The sequence below is a fragment of the Erithacus rubecula genome (genome assembly GCF_903797595.1).
Source record: "Erithacus rubecula genome assembly, contig: scaffold_776_arrow_ctg1, whole genome shotgun sequence".
NCBI lineage: Eukaryota > Metazoa > Chordata > Aves > Passeriformes > Muscicapidae > Erithacus > Erithacus rubecula.
This window is the reverse complement of record NW_027635563.1, coordinates 1-10,834: the sequence shown is the minus strand read 5'-3', so window position 1 is coordinate 10,834 and position 10,834 is coordinate 1. Positions and strand designations below refer to the sequence as shown.

Below are 10,834 nucleotides of genomic sequence, written 5' to 3'. Positions count from 1 at the left end.
TCAACTTTTCAACAAGTCTTTCAGTCTTTTCAACAAGAAGTCTCTGTCCCTGTCCTTTCCCTGGGTCTGTGTTGCAGATGGAAGCTGCTGGTGCCATTCTCACCTTTAATCCCTAATTTGAATGGAGACAGATGCTCTTGGGTATGTCAAGCAGGTGTTGCTCAATGTTTATGTGGAATTTCTGTATCCTCATGGCACCAAGGAGACCATTGTGGCACAGTGGAAACTCAGGGAACAAAGCCATTGTGACACTGGGGCAGGATGGTACCATTGCGATACTGCAGATCCAAGGACACCGTGGTGACTCCATGGAAACTCATGGAATCATGGGCACTGTGAATCAGCAGGGCCTCGTGGAACCAAGAAGTGAATTGTGACTGTATCAAACCTCTTGGAACCAAAGAGCCATTGTGGAACTTCAGAGCCTTGTGGACCAAGGGGACCACAGTGACACTGTGAGGGTCCATGGAACCAAGTGGCCATGGTGACACTGGAGCCTCATTGACCAATGGTGCATTGTGACACTGCAGGGCAGCATGGAATCATGGAGACAACTGTGACATTACACAGTGTCATGGCAGCAAGGGGCCATTGTGATACTGTGGGGCTTCATGGGACCAAGGAACAGTTGTGGTACCATGGAAATTGTGGCAACTGTGTCACCATGGAACCAAGGAGATCATTGTGACAGTTCACAGTACCATGGAACTAATGATTCATATAACAGTGTGGGACAAATGGAACCAAGGGACCATTGTGACACTGTGGGGCCTCATGGATCCAAGGAGAGCATTGTGACACTGAACCTAATGGAATTGTTGCAAATGATACAACTTCTAGGTTCAGGACAAGGTGTCTCCTCACAGCCCTTGGTGGCACAGACCCTGCTGTACTTCAGGGCACCAAGACTTGGCTTCTCCTGGGCACTGCCAGCCCTGCCAGGGCCCTTGGCCATTTCCAGCACAGCTTGTTGTGTTCTGTCCCACAGCTGCTGCTGTGTCCCTGCAGGCTGCACACTCCCATCTCACTGCCCCTGGATCTGCCCTGCCACTGCCAGCCCTGCCCTGACCTCTGCCACCCTCACCTCTGTGCCTTGGGACACACACACATGCATCCTCACGTGTGAGCTCATCCTTCTCCTCCTGGATGCTTCTCCTGCCACAGCACTGCCCTGGGAGGGGTCATTGCTCACAGGAGCTGCTGTGTTTGTACTGGTGCATTTTATAGCTCTGCTTCTGCCTGTCTCTCAATTCTGTCTTCAAAGAGATCTCCAAGGAAAAGATTAATTGAATTGCTGAATAAGGGAGGTGGGAAGAGCTCCCTGAGCCCCCTTGGCCTGGGTGTGGCTGGGATGGAGTTCCCTTTGCCCAGAGTAGCCCTTGTCCTGCTGTGCTTGGCTGTTGGAGCTGGAGTGGGTTTGGCCCCAGCCCAAGGCTTTGGCTGCTCCTGAGCAGGGCTGGCCCCACATGAGACATCTCTGCAACCCCTAAACCAATGGCCTGGGGAGGGGGGGGCAAGTGTTCTTGGGGACACAGGGATGGGAAAGCTGGGATAGACTGACCCAAGGGATCTTCCATTCCATGGGATGTTCTGATCAGCAGGGACATGAGGGGGATAAGAGGGCCTCTGGATTTTCTGTATTAATACACTTGTCTTCTAAAGCAACTATGACATGTGTTGAATTCTTGTGCTGAATTCTTGTCTCTCCATGGTTTTCCTTGCTTCTGCATTTGGCCCTTGCTTTGTAGTCCCCCTGACATTAATCTCTCTTTATAGTGACCTACAACTGTTCACCTTATTTTCTCCTGTTTTCTGTGTAAGGAGGGACCGTGACAGAGACACTCTGTTGTCACTGGATGCCCAGAGGGTTTTAACCACAGCCACCTTCCCCAACTTTGCTCCTATGGACACTCCCAGAAATGTCAGGGTTCTGTCAGGTGCCCACCCCTGAGCTGGGCTTATGCCCTGCTCACAGCCCCAGGGGTGTCCAGGGACACGAGTCCTTCCCTGGCACACACATAGACAGTTCATTGCAGCACAGGCAGGGGCTCCCTGGGCTCTGCTGCCACTGCCAGAGCCTGGCAGGGACCTCAGCCCTGTGGTGTCACCCTGCCCTGCCCCTGCCTGAGGTGCCCCACTGCCAGAGGGATGGACACGGGGAGCTCTGGGCACAGGAGTTCATCTCAGCCCTGCATCCAGGGTATCACAGGAGACATTAACCTCCGGAAACTCCAGCACCAGCTGAAGGTGTTTGTGCTCACTGGGTTTATGTCCCCTCACACACACACAGAGGATATTCAGGACTGTGGAATGTCCCTGCACTGCAAACACAGACTCCTGACCCAGTCACTTGATGTCCCTTCACAGAGGGAAGAACAAACTCTGTGCCCTGGGGTGAGAGGCACTGCTGGAAGCAGCTCTGGCTTTGCAGGGACACTGCTGGGACAGCCCCACCCTGAACACTGCCACACTTTGGCTGTCACCGCTGTTCTCCTCTCCAGGACACTGTTGGGAACATCCTTGAGAGCAAACTGGGAAGGAGGTTGAAGCTTTCAGGTCCTGCACTGGGGATATGCCCTTGCATGATGGAAATTCTGTTGCAGAGCCCAGCTCTGTCCCAGCAGTGCCCACAGCCTGTCCCTGCCTGCAGTCCCTGGACAGTCACACAGCAGGATTGAAACTGAGCTAAAAGAGCCCTGAGGCCTTAAACCAACACAGGGGCTCTGAAGGGGAGTGTGGAACTGAAGGAAGGGGAGGTTATGGAGCAGAAGCCCAGGGGGTGTCTGGCAGTGGGGAGCACTGGGGTTCCCTTTTCACCCCAGCTCTGCACAGAGGCACCAACCCTGCAGAGAAGCCAAGGAGGAAAGATGACAGACAAACACAGCAACACCAAGTCCTTTATTTTGCGTAAGCACATATGTAGTACAACTCCAGGATTATATAGTCTATGGTTCACACTAGGAATGCAAATACTGAATTAAAAATGGTAAAGATAAAGATTCTCTTGTGAAAAAATTCTAAAATATGTCATACCTGTGACAGAAAAAAAGCAATAAACCCACAGGACATAGAGTTGGCATTAATGAGTAATATTATAATAGTGATACAGGAGAATGAGAGTTTATTTTTTCTGAGAAGCATTCATGATGATTTTCCTCAAGCCATCCTTGAGCTTCTGGTTCCTCAGGCTGTAGATGAGGGGGTTCAGGGCTGGAGGCACCACCGAGTACAGAACTGACAGTGCCAGATCTAGAGTTGGGGAGGAGATGGAGGGGGGCTTAAGGTAGGAAAATGTGCCAGTGCTGAGGAACAGGGAGACCACAGCCAGGTGAGGGAGGCAGGTGGAAAAGGCTTTGTGCCGTCCCTGCTCAGAAGGGATCCTCAGCACAGCCCTGAAGATTTGCATGTAGGAGAAAACAATGAACATAAAACAACCAAATGATAAACAGGCACTAACAGCAAGAAGCCCAAGTTCCCTGAAGTGGGAATGTGCGCAGGAGAGCTTGAGGATCTGTGGGATTTCACAGAAGAACTGGCCCAGGGCATTGCCATGGCACAGGGGCAGGGAAAATGTATTGACTGTGTGCAGCAGAGCATTGAGAAATGCACTGGCCCAGGCAGCTGCTGCCATGTGGCACAAGCTCTGCTGCCCAGGAGGGTCCCGTAGTGCAGGGGTTTGCAGATGGACACGTAGCGGTCGTAGCACATGATGGTCAGGAGGGAAAGCTCTGATGAAATGAAGAACATAAACAGAACTACCTGAGCAGCACATCCTGCATAGGAGATGTTCCTGGTGTCCCAGAGGGAATTGTGCATGGCTTTGGGCACAGTGGTGCAGATGCAGCCCAGGTCAGTGAGGGCCAGGTTGAGCAGGAAGAAGAACATGAGGGCTTCAATTTTATAACCAGTGGATCTTCTGGGATGAGAGATACGGGTCCTCATTTTTTCCATGTACAATTATTTTTTCTCTATTTCTGAGGGCATTTTCTTCAACGTCTTCATTCTGGGCATTCATTTTTCCTGTGACCATATTTCTTACAGATCACACACTGGTCTCTGCCCAGCTGGGATGGGCTAGGTGGTCCCTGTCCACATCTTCCTCTCTCTCTCTCACTTAGAACAGCTACCAACCCCCTCTTTCCTTCTTCCTGGTTACTAAAGACTCTCCTCGCCTCATCCATCAGAGTCTCTAAGTTCCTCCCTTCCTTTTTTATTCCCTTCCCCCATATCTTTTGAAGTTTATGGCTTATGTCACTTGTAGATTGCCCCAAGAATAAATTGACTAGCTGCTGTATCCCTACTTCAGACCCAGGGTCCAGTGGTATGTGGGGACGCATTGCATCCCTTGATCGATTGAAGAATTCCAATGGTGACTCAGAGGGCCTCAGCTTGATTGTATATAAAGCTGACCAATTTATAGTTTTGGGAATGGCCCTTTCCATCCCCTCTGCAAACTGCTCCTGATAGCTTTCCAACTCTCTTAATTAATTTGATGTGTTTGGGTCCCACTGTGTATTTTGGAATGGGAAATAATCTTTCACATCCAATTGTTGGGTTTTGTATTAATCTTCTGCTAGATCCCCTGCTGTTTTTATAATTGATTGTTTTTCTGTCTCCGTCACTGCATCCAATAACAATCGCATATCGTGCCAATCTGGATTGTGTTGTTTTATTATATATTGCAGACATTTAGCAGTGTTAACTGGATTGCTGTGGTAATTTTTAGCAACCTTTTCCCATGCCTCCAAGCCAATTGTGGAGAAGGGAACTTTAACCAATACCATTTCTCCCTCTGGTCTCACTGTCTCTTTTACAGGTGCCTGTAATATCTGTGTCTGTTGTCTAGTCTGGTGCATGATCAGAGGGAGATCTGCATCCTCTGAGTCTGCATCCTCATCCTCATCCCTTTCCTGTCTTACATGGGGAGGCTTGAGCAAATTTTCCACCAGACCTTGTTCCTGGGCTACAATCTGGTAAACTGTAACTGATTTTGTACATCTTTGCCCTATGCTGCACACTGAACAACACCACTTAAACTTTTCTCTCATATTCTCCTTCTCCTAGGGCCAATACCAGAGGGTCAGATGGAGCCTTGTTCCCACAGTCCCTCTGCCATTCAGGGTCATCTCAAAGGGAGAAAAGCGTATCAGCATATGATACCTCTCCCACTTCTCTCCTAAGAAATAGCATGAGCTGTAAAAGTGTGTTACAATCCAAAGCTCCCTGCGAGGTCACACAGTAAACACTGAGGAAGACCCAGAGCCTTCATTGGAAACAAGACCCCGAAAGGAGGAGAGACCCCGACCACTGGTGACGCATGGCAACACAACACAGTGACATGGATTTTGGGAATAGAAACGAGGAGGAGCTTTCCAGAAGCTTCTGTATTAATATGTATTAGTAAACAGTATGTAAGTGAGATTTTTAGCTTAATTGGCTTGGTATGGTGTGAGAGGAAGGGCCCTGCCCATACCCCCAGTCACTTTTGCTTCTGCTTTATTCAAACTAAACCTCAATTATACTAAATTACTCACTGCCAGATTTTGTATTTACCAAAATATATGTAACTAATATACTTTGATTGTATTCATTTATGTACAATTGCTGTTATTATTAATAAATTGTTGCTAAACTTAACCTTGTTGTTTTGAATAATTGGACAAAATCGAGCATATCTATTTATAACATCTTCTGAGTCTCTGAGAGATTTTTGGGCAGTCATGGCCTCCAATTCTCACCTTCAAGGAGCCTGTGTTGGGGATGGACCTCAGTGGGACCCATTAATGCTTTGAGACACTTTGGGTTTTTCTTCTGACTGGGGCTCCTGGAAAGGTTTGTGCAATCTCTTCTCAGACCCTGAGGTTCAAGGACTCAGCACCAAATGCACCACGGGGCTCACTGGGATCAAGTCAGTCCTGACAAACCATGGCTCTGCCTTTCCTTCCCTCTGGTCCAGTGCAGTTGATTAGGAAAGATTTTCCTAGAGTTATGAAGAAATATTTCAAAGAGCTTCTTAGAAATAAGTGTTCCTATTTTAAAGAGTGTCTTTTATTACTGTTTCTCTTCAGAGCAGAGTTGTTTGCAGCGTTCTGTGATTGGTATTGATCCAGGGTCTCTCTTCAGGAGATCTGGCCTGCTCAGAGAAGCTCTACCTTTAGGTCTGATCCAATGTGGACAACCTTGCTCCACATTGCCCAACCCCATCCTGTCTGTCCTCAATCACCTGGGATCTGCTTTGCTTGGAGATCTGGCAGCATTCAGGGAAACAGGGGTTTTCTTCCTTTTCTCTTCTTGAAGCAATCTAAAACTCCTGAGTTTCCCCATTACAAACAGACACCCTTCTTAAGTGTGTGCCAAGGAGGTTTCTCTTTCCAAGGCAGAGCCATGCAAGATCTGTTTTAGGCCTTTGGACTCCTTGGTTCCACAAGGCCCTGTTGTGTCACCATGGACTCTGGGTTCTGTGAGGCTCTGCAGTGTCACAATGGATGTTTGGTTCCATTGAGCCCCACAGTATCACAGTGCTCTTCTTTTTCCTGTGGCAACCAGCAGCAAACCCCACTGGCAGAGCCACATGCCTGGGAAGAAGGAGGATGGGGGACATTTGGAGTGATGGTTTTTGTCTTCCTACGTCACAGTGCTGTGGGGTGGGGCCCTGCTGTCCTGGAGATGGCTGAACAGCGGCCTGCCCATGGAAGGGGGAAGAGACAACAACCTCTGTCCATGGAACTACAACAGCAGAGAGGTCAGGCCAAAGGCTGGCTTTAAAAGTCTGTTAGCAGCAGAGGAAACATCAATGTGAGAGGAAAGATGTGTGCTAATGTCCTTACAAATCACTTCATGGGTGAAGAGATGGCTCTTAGGGTCTTTGAAATGGGTTGTAAAGTTTCTACTAGCTTTGGGCAGCAGGTTTGTTACTGGGCCCACACAGCTTGGCTCCTGAACCAGACAAGAGTCTGCACAAGGATGCACTTCTGACCTTCGGGGGGAAATGCCAGATTCAAGGGGGAATATGGGGTACACGGGTTGGGAAGGCTGTATCTTCCGAGTACCTTGGCCAACGGAGAAGGGAAGAGGGCAAAGTGTGGCCGGGAGTTAAGGATAAAAGGAGGCTGAACTCTCTGAAGCCTCAAGAGAGAAAAATCTGTGGGTGTGTGCCCTGTAAAGATGCCACCTCCTAGGACAGTGGCTGCCTTTGGTGCAGCAAATGTTTCCTCTCAACAGACATCAGGAAACTGGGATGGTGAGTTTTGTTTCCCATGGAAAAGAGCCAACATTGATATCCAGGGGCCTCTCACTGGGACTGGGCTTCCACCTGCTAAAATTTCATAGGGTGCAGGATTTCTCCCAGACCAAAGCTGCCAACTCCTAGGACCATGGCTGCATTTGGTGTGCCAAAAGCCTCCTCTGAACTGACATCAGGAAACTGGGATGGTTAGATTTGTTTCACATGGAAAAGAGCCAACAGGGTCTGTTAGCTGGGACTGGGCTACTGCCCTCTCAAAGTCCATATGGTGCAGGATTTCTCCCAGACCAAAGCTGCCATATCCTCGGACCATGGCTGCCATTGGACTGTCAAATGCCTTCTCCTAAGTGACATCTGGAAACTGGCATGGTGAGATTAATGTCCTGTGGAAAATAGCTACCATTCCAATTCAGGGCCCTTAGCCAGGAGTGGATTTCTGCCAGACCAGAGTTGCCACCACCGAGAAGCCCGGCTGCCTTTGTTGCACCAAACGCCTCCTCCTAACTGACATCTGGAAATGGGGATGTTGATTTTGTATAGGGCACAACCTCCATCCCCTATAGGGCAGGACACCATCCCCTACAGGGCACAGCCCCATCCCCTATAGGGCACAGACCCATGCGTTAGGAAGGATGAGGAGTTGACAGGAAGGTCTCACAGATGTGTGTGTACAACAGAAAGATTTTTGAATGTAGAATCTGAAGAAGGAAGAGAGATGAGGGCAAGTTGTGATTTAGAAGAAAAGAATTGCTGAGCCAGTCTTACCGGGTAACTAAGAAGGCAAAGGGCAGTGAGTTGGAAGGGGCTTTTATGACTCTGAGCAAAGGATAAATCCACCTCAAACAAAAGATGTTTTTGCCAAGGAAAAGAATTTTCACAGGCAAACAAAAATACCATGTTGCAAGTAGAGAAAAGATCTCAGGATTTTCCACTGGAAGAAAACTGAAAAACAACTTCTAGCTTAAACTGAAACACACTAACCATTTGTGATTGGAAAATAGTAACAAGAATATTGTAATGTCGCAGGTATGATAGGCTACAGGTGGTAGTGAAGGCATTGATTGGTTGTCATGTTTTAGGATGCTCTGTAATGAAAATTATTGAATGCATTGTAACCAGAACTAGAGGAAGCTTTCAGAGGAACCCACAGATGTGGCTGTCAGGCTGTGGGCTGGGCTCTTGTCACCCACGGCCTGTGAATTGCTGCATCACATGGATACAATAAACAGCATTTTAAATGATAAATAAATTACTGAATCATTTGGATATAATAAGCAGAATTTTAAAGAGCCCGCCTGGAGTTCTGCATCCCTCATTTCAGGCTCTTACAATCAGAGAGTCTTACATGCAGCAGCTTGATGGAGTGTTTTGTTAAATGAATTTCTTTTCATTTATTGCCAATTCATGCCAGTTTTATTTCTTTTGGATAATACAATCTCTGATGACTAAAAATAAGCGCTGGTTCTGAAAGCAAACAAAATGAGAACACTGTGTCAAAATGCTAGAGGCTCAGTTCTAAAAACTCAGCAAGAAAAAAAATGGCTTGAAGTGGTTACTATTGATATTTGCATTTGTTTATGAAGACAGGAAAATGCCAAAGTATTTTTTTACACTGCTCTATGTAGGGATTTTGCAGGTATTATATCTTTGTAAATGATTTACTGAATCCTACACAGAAATTGCAGGAAACAGAGTTCTATCTGCTCTTAAGATTCGATTGCAGGAATTGATAGGAAGTTGAAAGAAAGCTGTGAGTCAGCTGTGAAAAGTGGTGTGGAAGCAAAGGTCTTTTACATCAGCAATCCCATAACACCAAGGGCTCTGCACTGTTTTAGTTAGACTGTGCAGATGTCAGAATATATGATTCTAATACAATTTAGCATGGCCAAAACTGAGGTGAGTCACACTGACATCCAGTCTGGTTTACTCACACTCCAATTTTAAGTTCTGTCATGGCTGTCAAAACCTTACCATTGCATTAAAGGATGCAGGTTCTTCTGCTGCATGCATTAAGGAGATGAAGAAAACAGAAACTTAAATTTGAGCAATTGCTCTGTTGTCACTAAGAACAAAATGGATATAAGTAATATAAACCTCTTAAATGTATGCTAGAGAAAATTCTTCCTGATCAGACACACTTAGTGAACATGTCTGTGTCCTGGTCAGTGTAAATACAGCCAATCATCCATTTGGGCATGTCCTTAAAAACTGCACATGGACTGCACAGTCCTGTTAGGATACCTGCATTTGTACTGCAGTGTGAAATACAAGACCGGGTGCTGGGCAGGGGGAAACTTGTTGCTTCCTCTGAGTGCAGTAAGGAGAGTTTTAGGGAAACTGCCATCAGCAGAAAGATGAAAGATAATTCTTTAGAATTTGATAATTATCTTGTTTTGAAAGATAATTCTTTTGTTTCCTGCATTTACAGTGCCTTTTGATCTTTTGGGAAACAGAAGTTGCCGATCTTACTTTCATCAAGATTAAGTTTTCAGAGTGGTCCACACAGTTCATGGTATTCACAGCAGTGTCTGGTCAGTCACATGCTGCTGAAGCTCTTCTGAAGATCAGTTTTAATAAATAATTAGTATTTCAAAGACCACTGGTGTGCAATGACTACAGTACAATGACTGGAATGTGAGAGCAGTGAATTAACTTGCAGTGCTGCTGTGTTCTGCACAGCCTGGCAGCTAAAGCAGCAGTCCCTTTATTTGATATGCTCTGCCCTTCTGACCTGTCTCATAGCAGCAAAGCACAGATTTTACTGCTGCCTGTCTGTCATTAAAGTGTGTCTGAAGGTGTTTTGCAGTTAGGGAGTGCATTAAAAATGCCACTTCAGTCAGTGCTGAGCTTCAGTGACAAAAATGCCACAAGCTGCTGTTGCTTTGAATGTGCAGAACCAAAGTCCTGCCAAAACACAGCAGTGGTGATTTGCTGATGCTGTGTCTGGCTCTGTTGCTGTGGAAGGGTTATGGAGCAGTGAAAAAACAGCAACAAGACACTCTCTTGCTTGGTGCAGAAAAGAGCAAGAAAGAGCAATTTATTGAAAGAAACCATTGCCTTAAATAAGGCAGTTCATGGAAAACAAAATACAAACAGATCATTGGTCAGAGAAGGAGACACCTCTCCTCCCTGACTTTCTCATGGACCTTGCAGGTGTTTATCTCTGTTATGATTCTTTCTTTTGTGTTTTAAATCAAGAAGGAGTCTGTGGCCTGGGAAAAATCCTGGCTAGAGGCTGAGAAAGTTTCATGGCCTGAGAAAAATACTTAGAACTTGAGAAAAAGGCCTAGCTAAAATGTGCCTAGGCCTCCAGCAGTGTCCACAACCGGGACTGGGACCGGCTGTGGGGATTGGTTGTGGCTTTAGATCTTCCCAGAGCAGAGCAGCTGCTGGCTGCTGTAAAGTTGTTTCTTGTGAAGGCACGTCAGGCTCCAAAGGCAAAGAGCCCAAGGCTCTCCAGTCCCTGTTCAATCTCTCTGCCATAAAGTCCCGATGGAAGCAGGAGCAGCTCTCTGCTGCAAGAGGTGGAAGCTGCGGCTGGTGCAGAGTCTCCAGAGGCAGATGCTCCCTGGCCTTTCTTCTCCTGTTTCT

General features: G+C 47.0%; 1 pseudogene across 1 annotated transcript; it reads right to left on the bottom strand.

The window, feature by feature from the left end:
- Positions 1-3,121: 3,121 nt before the first annotated feature.
- Positions 3,122-3,885, bottom strand: LOC306816653 (olfactory receptor 14J1-like; annotated as a pseudogene). The gene has a single exon. The product of its transcript is annotated as an olfactory receptor 14J1-like (transcript).
- Positions 3,886-10,834: the final 6,949 nt, after the last annotated feature.